At 38.9% G+C, this 13552-nt stretch overlaps 1 protein-coding gene across 3 annotated transcripts in view; it reads right to left on the bottom strand.

The window, feature by feature from the left end:
- Positions 1-13552, bottom strand: part of DNAJC1 (DnaJ heat shock protein family (Hsp40) member C1) — a 323430-nt gene that overhangs the window by 96202 nt on the left and 213676 nt on the right. The window lies entirely within an intron of this gene.

The raw sequence follows: 13552 nt of genomic DNA, 5'->3' as shown, positions 1-13552 counted from the left end.
TGCACAGCATATAAAGAATTCTTACTACTAAAGAATAAACAAACAACCCCATTAAAAATGGGCAAAGAATCTGAAAAGACTATTGCTGCAACGAAGACATACAAATGGCCAATAAGCACGTCATCGGAGAAATGAAATCAAAACCATAATGAATATGAATCTTGAGGCCACTCAGGGTAAGTAAGATTTTGAGAAATAAGGCCCAAGAGATGCAGATATTAGATGATATCAGGCTTTATAGGCCTTCTTATAGACACTGAATGTGTGTCTAGCACTGTTCTAAGTGTGTTACATGTATTAACTCACTTAATCCTCACAACAATCCATGATACACATTGTCCATTATCCAAGAGCTCACACATTTGATCACAAATTATTCCATTATTAAAATTCTCCGTTCCCCATTTCCCATAGGAAAAAAAAAATCCAAGTTCCTATACATGGCATCCAAACACTGGGCACTATCTATCTCTTCCATTTTATTTTATCTTAATCCCTGCCTCATTGCCTGTGCTTCAGATATCCAAACTATTGGCTGAACTTCCAGGCTGTGTCACATCTGAATACTTTCTGTCTGCCTGGAATGCACTACTGTGCAACGTCCACCTAATAACGAATGCTCTATTAAGAATAAATTACTCTGTGAGGTCTTTTTAATTCCCTGGGATACTCAAGAACTCCATCTGCAGTTCTCTCTGCATACCTTTACATGCTTTTATAAAAATTATTGCACTATGATGGTCTCTTTATACAACTGTTTCTCTGTATAGACTATAATTTTCTAAAGGTTTGGCACTATACCTTCCATTTATATATCATCAATGCCTGGGGCACATAATAAAGTAAATAAATGTTGAATGAATATTTTGGAGAAAAGGAGAAGAAACTATAGCAGAAATAGGTGGGGAGCCAACAGGCCCTTTTGGAGATACAAAAATAAATTCTAGATGTCTTAACAGAGGTGAGTAACTCACACAAAAGTGGAAAATGAAATAATTACATATTTCTCCTAGGATAAGTGATGCTGGAAATGTAGCTCTCTCTCAGTAGAGTTACAAGTCTACCAAAGAAATATTTTCATGCCTCAAGGGACATTTTTATTCATAGATTTATAACTCTTAAGGGTTAAATATGACCTCAAAGGAACAACTATTCTATCTTCATGCATAACATTTTTTATATTATCTTATTTTGGAGGGAAAAAAAAAAAAAAGCCAGAAACCAAAAGAAATTAAACGGCTTTTTTTTGAATCAGGACGTATGATTATCCAGTCAGAACCACTTGCTCACTAAACCATTGTCTTCTCCCTCCTCCATGTTCTGCCTTGGGATGCATAAATAGTATCATAGTATATATTTTTTTTTCTTTTGAAATTAAGCTTTAAAGATTTATCCATATTGATATACATAGCTCTAGTTCATTCATTCTGATATATAGTATTCCACTGTATGACTACATTGTAATTTATTCGTCCATTCACTCTGCTTACTAACGAACATTTAAGAGTATTTCCAGTTTTTCTCTATTAGAATGGGCAATGAACACCTTGTAAGTGACTCTTTGCCTTTGAATATGTGAGTTCTTCCAGTGTGTTACATATTTGGAAGTGGAATTCCTGGTTGACAGGATGTGGGTATTTTCTACTTTACAATTAAAAAAAAAAAAAAAAACTCGTTACCATTGAGTCGATTCTGACTCATAGCGACCCTATAGGACAGAGTAGAACTGCCCCATAGGGTTTCCAAGGAGTGCCTGCTGGATTTGAACTGCCAACTTTTTGGTTAGCAGCCATAACACCACCAGAGTTTCCAACTTTACAATTAGATATCGCCAAATTCTCCTACAAAGTAACTATATTAATTTACTTTCCCATCAACAGCAACTGTGAGTTCCTGTTTTCCCCCCACGTACTTGCCAACATCTAAATTTTGACTTTGCCAGGTGTATTACTTTGTCATTTTTAGAAAACAATCACAAATCTGCATATAAAACAACAAGCATCTATTTAATAGGTGGCTATACCCCTTGTTGCCCAGTATTTGATCTCTCCTACTTCCTCAGTCACAGAATTCTCAACTTTTAACGCCTGTCTGCCTAGGAATCTATTCCTAACCTCTCTCACTTGGAATGGCTATGTAACCAAGTTCTGATCGACGGGATGTAAGCACAAGTAGCATGTACAACATATTGGAACATGAGGTGAAAGCTATGTATCAAGGAGGAGACAGCAGAAGGTATAGAAATCTGGGCTCCTGATTACTTTCTACCATCAGACTACTTTTATACAGGACATAAATATACTTTTCTCTCTTTAAAGTCACTATTATTTTGAAATTTTTAGCCATTACCAGTCAAATCTAATTCTGATAGAGAGCCTTGTCAACTGTAGTAATTCATTATTACCCATTATTATTTTTTAAAATATAAAAATGCAAAACAAATGTTTCAAAACTCCAGTTGAAAAAATTAATTTCAAGGTCTATGAAGTTATGCTATAGCTAAATGCTAAGACTTGCTGATGAGTCAAAACAATCAAATTACTGTTACAATTAGTATTTTAGTTTAACTGCTCACATTGAGGAAACTCTGGCGGCGTAGTGGTTAAGTGCTACGGCTATTAACCAAAAGGTCAGCAGTTCGAATCCATCAGGTGCTCCTTGGAAACTCTACGGGGCAGCTCCATTCTGTCCTATAGGGTCACTATGAGTCAGAATTGACTCGACAGCAGTGGGGTTTTTTTTGGGGGGGGGTTCACATCGAAGACTATTTCATTCTAGTTACATTCATAAAATTATAAGATGATCTAGTTAAGATCTATTTATAGATTTTAGGAAACCCTGGTGGTGTCGTGGTTAAGCGCTATGGCTGCTAACCAAAGGGTCAGCAGTTCAAATCCACCAGGTGCTCCTTGGAAACTCTATGGGGCAGTTCTACTCTGTCCTATAGGGTCGCTGTGAGTTGGAATCAACTCCGTGGCACTGGGTTTTTTTTTTATTTATAGATTTTACTTTGAAGATTTCAGGGGACATTGAGATTTAAACAAATTTCCTAGACTGCTATAACATATATTAGTAGCATTTTTTTGTGAGTCCCTGATTTTACTTATTATCATTTGTATTCCACCAACTGTGTTTATATGAATAGCATTTTAAGAACTATGTTGCTGTTGTTAGGTGCTGTGGAGTCCATTCCAACTCATAGTAATCCCATGCACAACTGAACAAAACACTGCCCGGTCCTGTGCCATCCTCACAATTGTTGCTATGCTCAAGCTCACTGTTACAGTCATTGTGTCAATCCATCTCATTGAGGGTCTTTATCTTTTTCTCTGACCCTCTGCTTTACCAAGCATGATGTCCTTCTCCCTCCTGATATGTCCAAAATACGTGAGACGTAGTCTTGCCATCCTTGCTTCCAAGGAGCATTCTGGTTGTACTTCTTCCAAGACACACTTGTTCGTTCTTTTGGCAGTCCGTGGTATATTCAATATTCTTCACCACCACCACAATTCAACGGCATCAATTCTTCTTTGGTCTTCCTTATTCATCATCCAGCTTTCCCATGCATATGAGGCAACTAAAAACACCATGGCTTGGGTCAGGCACACCTTAGTCCTCAAGGCGACATTTTGCTTTGCAACACTCTAAAGAAGTCTTTTGAAGCTGATTTGCCCAATGCAATGCATCTTTTGATTTCTTGACTGCTGCTTCCATGGGTGTTGATTGTGGATCCAAGTAAAATGAAATCCTTGACAGTCTCAATCTTTTCTCCATTTATTATGATGTTGCTTATTGGTTTAGTTGTGAGGATTTTTTTTTTCTTTATGTTGAGGTGTAATCCATACTGAACGCTGTGGTCCTTGATCTTCAAAAAAAAAAAAAAAAGTGCTCCAAGTCTGCTTCACTTTCAGCAAGGAAGGCTGTGTCATCTGCATAATGCAGGTTGTTAATGAGTCTTCCAATCCTGATTCCCCAGTCTTCTTCATATAGTCCAGCTTTTCGGATTATTTGCTCAGCATACAGATTGAATAAGTATGGTGAAAGGATATGACACTGACACACACCTTTCCTGACTTTTAACCATGCGTTATCCCCTTGTTCTGTTCGAACGACTGCCTCTTAATCCATGTGTAGATTCCTCATGAGCACAATTAAGTGTTCTGGAATTCCCATTCTCCGCAATGTTATCTATAATTTGTTATGATCCACACAGTCAAATACCTTTACATAGTCAATAAAACACAGGTAAACATCTTTCTGGTATTCTCTGCTTTTCAGCCAGGATTCATCTGACATCAGCAATGATAGCCCTCGTTTAATGTTCTCTTCTAAATTTAGCTTGAATTTCTGGCAGTTCCCAGTCAATATTACTGCTGTAACCACTTTTGAATGATTTTCAGTAAAATTTTGCTTGCATGTGATTTTAATGATATTGTTCCATAACTGCCACATTTGGTGGGATCACCTTTCTTGGGAATAGGCATAAATATGGATCTCTTCCAGTCAGTTGGCCAGGTAGCTGTCTTCCAAATTTCTTGGCATAGAGGAGTGAGCACTTCCAGCGCTGCATCTGATTGTTGAAACATCTCAATGGGTATTCTGCCAATTCCCAGAGTCTTGTTTTTTGTCAATGCCTTCAGTGCCACTTGGACTTCTTCCTTCAGTACCATCAGTTCCTTGATCATATGTTACCTCCTGAAATGGTTGAATGTAGACAAATTCTTTTTGGTATAGTGACTCTGTGTGTGTTCCTTTCATCTTCTTTTGATGCTTTCTGCATCACTTAATATTTTCCCTGTAGAATCCTTCAGTATTGCAACTCAAGGCTTGAATTTTTTCTTCAGTTCTTTCAGCTTCAGAAATGCTGAGTGTGTTCTTCTTCCCTTTTGGTTTTCTATTTCCAGGTCTTCGCACATGTCATCATAATACTTTATTTCGTCTTCTCGTGCCGCCCTTTGGAATCTTCTGTTCAGCTCTTGGACTTCATCATTTTTTTCTTTTGCTTTAGCTAGTCAACTTTCAAGAGCAAGTTTCAGAGTCTTTTCTGACATCCATTTATGTCTGTTTTTTCTCTCCTGTCTTTTTAATGACCTCTTGCTTTCTTCATATATGATGCTCTTGATGTCATTCCACAACTCGTCTAGTCTTCAGTCCTTACTGTTCAACGCACCAAATTTATTGTTGAGATGGTCTCTAAATTCAGGTGCGATATACTCAAGGTCATACTTTGGCTCTTGTGGACTTGTTCTAATTTTCTTCAGTTTCAACTTGAACTTGCATATGACTAATTGATGGTCTGATCCACAGTCAGCCCCTGGCCTTGTTCTGACTGATGATATTGAGCTTTTCCATCATCTCTTTCCACAGATGTAGTCAATTTGATTCCTAAGTATTCCATCTGGCGAGATCCATGTGTATAGTTGCCGTTTATGTTGGTGAATAAAGGTATTTGCAATGAAGAAGCCGTTGGTCTTCAAAATTCTGTCATGTGATCTCTGGCATGGCTTCTATCACCAAGGCCATATTTTCCAACTACCGATCCTTCTTTGTTTCCAACTTTCACAATCCAATCACCAGTAATTATCACTGCATCCTGATTGAATGTTTGATCAATTTCAGGCTGCAGAAGTTGGTAAAAATCTTCAGTTTCTTCATCTTTGGCTTTAGTGGTTGGTGGGTAAATTTGAATACTAGTCATATTAACTGGTCTTCCTTGTAGGTGTATGGATATTACCCTATTATTGACAGTGTTGTTTTTCAGGATAGATCTTGAAATGCTTTTGACAATGAATGCAACACCATTCCTCTTCAAATTGTCATTCATGGCATAGTAGACCATATGACTGCCCAATTCAAAATGACCAATACCAGTCCATTTCAGCTCACTAACCTCTAAGATATTGATGCTTATGAGTTCCATTTCGTTTCTGATGATTTCTAATTTTCCTAGATTCATACTTTGTACATTGCAAGTTCCAATTATTAACGGATATTTGCAGCTGTTTCTTCTCATTTTGAGTCGTGCCACATCAGCAGGGAAGGTCCTGAAAGCTTGACTCCATCCATGTCATCAAGGTCGACTCTTCTTTGAGGAGGCAGCTCTTCCCCAGTCATCTTTTGAGTGCCTTCTAACCTGAGGGGCTCATCTTCCAGCACTATATCAGACAATGTTCTGCTGCTATTCATAAGGTTTTCCCTGGCTAATGCTTTTCAGAAGTAGACTGCTGGGCCCTTCTTCCTAGTCTGTCTTAGTCTGGAAGCTCAGCTGAAACCTTTCCTCCATGGGTGACCCTGCTGGTATCTGAATACTGGTGGCATAGCTTCCGTCATCACAGCAACACACAAGCCCCCATAGTTCGACAAACTGACAGACATGTGGGGCTTAGTGTACCATAAGTATTCTAGACTTCAATTTAAAATACCATGACAAGAAAACATATTTTAAGGCTTATTTTACTTTTTAATAAATGTAACTGAAACCCCTGAGCTTTTCCAGAAATAATCTGCATCTCTCAAGAAACAAATTATTTCTATGACATTAAAATGTAGCCCAAATGAGAAAAGATAAACAAATAAATCCCTACAATGAGCTCCCAGTATTTATTTCTTTTTTCCTTAGTAAAAGCTTCTTTTTTTCATACAAAGCTTATTGATAGCCATTTACTACCAACTATTGCGTCTCCTACCTTTGATAGAATGATGCCAATTAAAAAATTTTTTTTTATTGTATTTTAGGTGAAAGTTTACATAACAAATTAGGTTCCCATTTAACAATTTTTATACAACTTGTTCTGTGCCATTGGTTACAATTTTTGCAATGTGCCTGCATTCTCATTATTTTCCCTGTTTGTTCTGTTCCTGTTTATCTAGCTTCCCTGACCTTCTTTGCCTTCTCATTTTTGCTTTTGGGTAAACATTGACCGCTTGGTCTTGTACAGTTGATTGTTTAAGGGAGCATATTCCTCCCAGGTGATGGGGGTTCCTCTAGTGTCCATCAGTCCAGTAAGTCTGATCTTTTTTAGGAATTTGAATTTTGTTCTACATTTTGCTCTCATTCTACCTGGGATCTTCTATTGTGTGCCTGGATACCAATTATTTTTCTTCAAATAGAGAATCTCTTTAAAGGAGCTGAATGCTTTGGTGAACACAGGACTGTTACATGTGAGAAGCCAGCCAACCATATTTTTCTCTCCTCTTCACTGACAGATGATAGAATCAACTTCCTGAGGACAACAGACCACCAGCCAGATGACTGTTGGGTACAACAGTTATCTTGGGGAAGGAGGGATACATAGGTAATGGATTTCCGTCTCTGGAAAGTTTATTTAGTGACCTACTTCTAAGAATCAGTCTAACCCTAATATGGTCCCTAGAAGAATTAATACATACATGAAAATGTCAGTTTAGGCTGTCTGATTAGGACTTGAAACAATGTGCTATTACCACCTCCAAAGAAAACACAGCTTTCATTGAGGTCAGATGCTGTGACTGTCTTGTGGATAAATAATATATTTGGGTTTCTGGTGAGTCTCATTTTATTAATCTTCTTTATCAGGTGGCATGAAAAAAACAAGGTAATTTGAGCTAAGAGATTTGCATCTGAATGCTAGGCTCTACAATATGACCTAAAAAAGTCACTTAACCTCTTTGGGTCTCATCTCATTCAGTTGCAAAATGAGAATAAATTACTTCAGAGGTAAGAATTAAATGAGATAACAATGAGTACTATTTGTTATTCTTCTTTCTCCTAAAACTGTAGATATTTTTAAAGGGTCTGCTCTTTTATCTTTTCCCTCTATATATTTTTGCATTTCACAAACTCCAAAGTGATGTGTAAATATTGATACTGTCATCCAACAGATTCATGCTACAGCAAACAAAGCACACATCCAAGAACAAGATGAACTGGGATTTTGAGTTCACAGAAAGGCAGAGATCTCTCCAAGTCCTCCTACAAATTGGCTAAATGACCTTGGGTCACCACTTCCACCTTCCTGGGCTTAAATTTTCCATTTGTAAAAGAAAGTATCTTCCATTCCAGTTTTTTTTTTTTTTAACATATAGGAATATATAATTTTAAGTAGCTTCCAAATACCCAAAGAAAAACAAACAAACAAAAAGTAGGAGAGGAAGGTTTTTAGTTTTTTTTCATTCTTGAAGTGCTTGCAGTTTAGTTGTGAAACACACAAAAGAACTACCTCCAGTAAATTTCTTGAAGGAGAATTTAAACTTGCTGCTTTCACTTCCATACCATCCATCTACTCATTAATCCCTGAATATCTGACCCGTATTCTTACTGCTCGATCAGCAGTGACCTCCTAGGCCTTTTCTTAGTCTTCCTATTTCATCCCTCTGCAACATTCCACTTTCTCATTTTCGTATTTTAGTCTACTGTAATCCTCTGGTTCTCTTTACTTTGGGAATATTCCTCTTCTAGTTCTGGAAGCTATATCATACCTCATCTAACTTCAAGAAGAGGGATGAGAATCACCATCAGCACAGAGCTGATTCCTGTAAGGTGGAAGTCAGGCATACCTCCACTCTCCAACTATTTCACTATTTCTGACATCAGCCAGCCACCCCCACAGCACTCTCTGCCTCTCTACTGGGTTCAGTAATTGGTTGCAATGGCCACACAGAACTCAAAGACCATACTCACGATTAGGGAACAGACTACCACTTGGGATCAGAATCAACTTGAATAAATAGGATACAACTCAGGAGACAGGATACAGTTCTTTAATCAGGATAGCTTCCAACCAAGATAGCTCTCCGCTTCTTCTCGGCTGTGCCTGCAGGCAGGCCTTCTCTTGGCCGTGCCCACTGCCAGGCCTTCCCTTGGCCATGCTCACCACCGGGCCTTCTCTTGGCTGTGCCTGCTGCTCTCAGCCACTACCCTGTTTGGGCAAGTTTTATAGCTCTTTAGCTCTGCCGACAAGCGTCCAGAAGCACCCTATTCCGACAGCAAACTTCTTGCCCAAAGGTGCTCAGCTCTTTCTTGCTCTGCTCTGTTCCGTAGGTTGGCAAACCCACTTCAGGTGCCTTGTGCTGGTCTCCTGGTTCCCACTGCTACTACTGGGCCATGCTGTGGTTGTCGCCATTTCTCACAGTCTTGCGCTGTCTCCAATTACAGCTCTCTCTCCTGTGTCTGAGAGGTTCTCAGTGCAGGGACCCAGGGTCCAAAGAATACGCTCCACATTAGGCTCTTTTTGATGATAGTGGGGTCTCCCTAAACCTCTGCACACTTGTCCCTTATGTACAGCTACTTCTTGTCAATTTCAAATCATGGCCTTTCCACCAGACCACAAACCGACCAATCCCCTTGGTAGGCCACAGTTACTTAATTTGCATAAAGATTGACTAATTCCCACAAGGTTACTTAACCCTACTGGGTAGTTTTACACACCCTATTTGCATAGTAGACTAACCAGTCCCTTGTAGGACTCTGCCCAGTCAACCATTTTTGGAACTTACAAACCCAAGGACAGAAAAAGGCCATATATAAAGGAAACCCACTACACTGCAAGTTCCTGTTCCTCCATCTGTCTCCCAGATGTTTTCCCTCTACATGTTTCCTTAATTTTAACTATCAATTCTACGCCAACATATCCAAAAGTTACATCTCTAATTCTGATCTGTTAAATTCTACATTACCAATAGTCTACTGAATGTTTCCTTCTATATGTCCCACTGACATCATTAATTCGACATGTCCCAAACTGAACACATCATCTGTTCTCCCAAATTAGTACCTTCTAACTGTATTCTCTATTTTTGTTAATGGTACCTGCCTCTTCCATTTTTGCTTTTTAACCCTACCCTTGTCATCTTGTATATGCAATCACTTGACAAATCCAGAGGATTTGACCTTCATAAAATCTGTCCTCTGGCCTCTACTTACCTGCCAGCTACCTAATTCAGGGCTCTGTTATCTATTACTCTGACTATTTTAATTCTTATTGGTCCTTCTAATTGATCTTTCTCCTCTCATCAACCTTATACACCATTGCAGCCAAACATTTCTAAAATACAGACTTAATAATATCACTCCACTGCCTACAAAACACGGTTTAACACCTTAATCTCCCATTCAAGATCTTCTATGATTTGGTGACAACCTACTTTTACAAAGTTATTTTTCATTTATTACGACAAGTATCCTTGATTGAGCTAAACGAAATTACTTACTATTCCTTGTAGTATGCTCTCAACATTCCTGTTTCAAAAGTGCAAGTTTCTCTGGAATGTTTCTCTTCACTCCACTTCCAAATCATTCATAAAGACATTTTTTTCCTAAGTGGAAGTAATCTTGCCATCAGCTGAACTGCAGCAGTACTTTATCCAAACCTCTCAAAAAGTTCTTACAGTATACCTCGAATTATGTTTATTTAGGTCTAAGTCTTACCTTTTCAACTAGATGATTTAGTGGCAGTGGGTTCTGAAGCTAGTGACATGGGTTTGAATCATGGCTATGCCATTTATTACCTAAATAATTTGAGGCAAGTAATTTTGCTTCTCTGTACCTCAGTTTTCTCATGTGTAAAATGAGAATAATAATAGAACGTGCCACATGGCATTGCTGTGAAGATTAAATGAGTTAATATATATAAAGTACATAATACAGTGCCAGGAGCATAGGCAGCCACTTAATAAATGTTAGCTAATATTATTAAGGACAAAATTGGGTATGTCTTACTTATCTCTGTATCACCCAAACACAGTATTTTCAAAAAAACAGGCAGTCAGCAACTTTTTTTTTAAACAGAAAAAAAATACAATTGACAAAATACTAGATTAACAATTTAAGGCACTATATAACCAAATATGAGATTAAATGGTAAAGAAACAGTGCTGTAAGAATTCAGAAGAGGGAAAGATCATTGTGGGATGAGCTTGTAAGGAAATACTTTATGAAAAAGGGGCTCCCCAACGAAATAGTGTTTTTAAAAGGCCTGATCTGCAAAAAGCAAACAGGATGAATGGATGAGATAATAGTCAGGAAAGGCCTCTTTTTGAACCTACCAAAACCAAAAAATCCTTTGTTGTCCAGTAGATTCTGACTGATAGCGACCCTATAGGAGACAGCAGAACTGCCCCATAGGGTTTCCAAGGAGCGGCTGGTGGATTGGAACTGCCGACCTTTTGGTTAACAGCCGAGCTCTTAACCATTGCGCCACCAGGACTCCTTTTGAACCTAAGTTCCACTAAATATTGACTGTATAAATTTGACAAAAACAAAGATATTTTAAGCTTCAGTTAACTCATCAGTAAAAAGGAGATAATGCTAATAGTACAGTCATACGCTGCATAACTCCTGTTCAGGCAACATCTCTTGCATATACATGGTCCGGTATCTGCCCTCTGGGGGATGCCCAGAGTGCGGCTTGGCAGCGAACCTGCCCCGCTGCCCCCACACCCGTGGAACAGGCGCCCCTACCGCTGGGGGAAGTGAGTGCCCTATTTTGCTCCTGATCGCCCAATGGTGGCAGGCACTGCAGACCCCAGTCAGGGCAGGGTCACCCGGTCGCAGAGACTGCTCTCCTGCTGGCCCTGCTCACGCCCAAAGCCTCCCTGCAGTGAAAGTCACAGGGCTTTGGGGCCATGCACGAGGCAGGATTCAGCCCAGCATTCACCTGAGGTCTCTGCAGTGGGAGCTGCCTGGCAGGGATGCGTAGCAGCTCCCAGGCCTGTGTGCCCAGGAGCCCTATGCCCCTACAGACCGAGATGCTTGCACAATGTCCAAATCACATAACATCCTGTTTCACAGAACTTATTGTGGACATTGCGGAAACCCTGGTGGTATACTAGTTAAGTGCTACAGCTGCTGACCAAAAGGTCGGCAGTTCAAATCCATCAGCCGCTCCTTGGAAACCATATGGGGCAGTATCTACTCTGTCCTAGAGGGTCACTATGACTTAGAATTGACTCAACAGCAATGGGTTATTGTGGACATTAAGTGACTCATGTTTGTCCTTCAAAGAGTTGGTGTGAGGCTTACGGTGGAATTATGACAGGTACAGTGCCTACCATAATAAGTGATCAACAAATGTTAGCTATTATCATCATCATATCATTGTGAGGGGAGCTAACTGTTGCTTTTTTGGAACTGCTTTAATTGTTTGACACTTTTAGAATACAATTTTGGGCTCTGGAAAAAATAATTTAGTAATGACAAATGGACTTCAAAGCTTTTAAAGTTTCCCCAGCATGGCTGACTAGGTATGTGTATTATCCCTGTGGTTGAAAACAACTTGCAATTACATAAAAATAAAAAAATATGTATGTATAAACTCTCTGAGAACTTGCAGGATTATAAGGATTTATCAATCTAAAATCTAAGTAAAGGCAAAACCCCAAAGATATAGGTAGAAGCACTGCTGCTGTATTTGTCCTGAGGACATATTGTGAACCTTACAAAGTAAACTTAAGTGTTCAGGGTCTCACAGGGCCTAAAGTTTCAGGAAACAGAAGATAAACTCCAGAGCCTACACAAGGTGGGGCATCTAATAGATTCTCCCTCTTCTCCCAATAAAACTGGGATTCCTATTAAGGGGTACCCCACAGTTTAAGCTGTTATTATCGGCTATCGTTTTGTTGTTAATACCTTTTTTATTGCTTTATAATCAGTGTGGCATAGATGATTTCTGGGTATTAGACTATGTTGAGATTCTAACTCTTTGTGGCATAATGCTTCATTGATTTTTGGTAAATATTCTGAAGTTATTTTTAAAACTATTTATATTCTATTTTAATTGAGTTTATTGCTCCATTGTGTCTCTTAATATCACAGTCATTAACTATTCCTTCTTAACAACCTACCTCTAAATGTTGAACTGCCCCCAGAGTTTCATCTTTAGAGTCCTCTTTTCTATCTACAAGGAGCCCTGATGGCACAGTGGTTAAAGACTTGGCTGCTAACTGAAAGGTCAGCAGTTCAAACCCACCAGCTGCTCTGTGGGAGAAAGATGCGCCAGTCTGCTTCCATAAAGATTTACAGTCTTAGAAACCTCTTGGGGCAGTTCTACTCTGTCTCACAGGGTTGCTGTGAGTTGGAATCTAATTGACAGCAATGGGATTTTTGGTTTTACGATTTTCTATGTTCTTTCTTTCTTTTTGTTTCCCAGATTTTCTACTGGGGATCATTTTCATCTTCCTGAGGTTCATCCTTTAGACTTTGCTTTAGTGTGGGGAACTATTGGTGCAAAATCTATTTTTTGTTTGTGTGATTATGGCTTTCCTTTCCTCTGATACATAAATGATATTTTTGTTGAATTCTGGGTTGGCAATGATCTTCTCCCAGCATACTGATGATATAATTTCACTGCCGTTTGACATTAAAAAAAATTTTTTTTTATTGTGTCTTAGGTGAAAGTTTACAGTGTAGTTTCTCATTAAAAAATTTAAACACAAATTGTTTTATGACATTGGTTGCACATTGTCTCTGCAATGTGTCAGCACTCTCTCTCTTTCCCTTTACACCAGGGATTCCCCCTGTCCATTCGTCCAGTTTTCCTGTCCCTTCCTGCCTTCTCATCTTTGCTTTTGGATAGGT

The sequence above is a fragment of the Elephas maximus genome, chromosome 4 (assembly GCF_024166365.1).
Source record: "Elephas maximus indicus isolate mEleMax1 chromosome 4, mEleMax1 primary haplotype, whole genome shotgun sequence".
Taxonomy (NCBI): Eukaryota; Metazoa; Chordata; class Mammalia; order Proboscidea; family Elephantidae; genus Elephas; species Elephas maximus.
The sequence above is the reverse complement of the archived record's forward strand: the minus strand, read 5'-3'. Positions and strand labels throughout refer to the sequence as shown.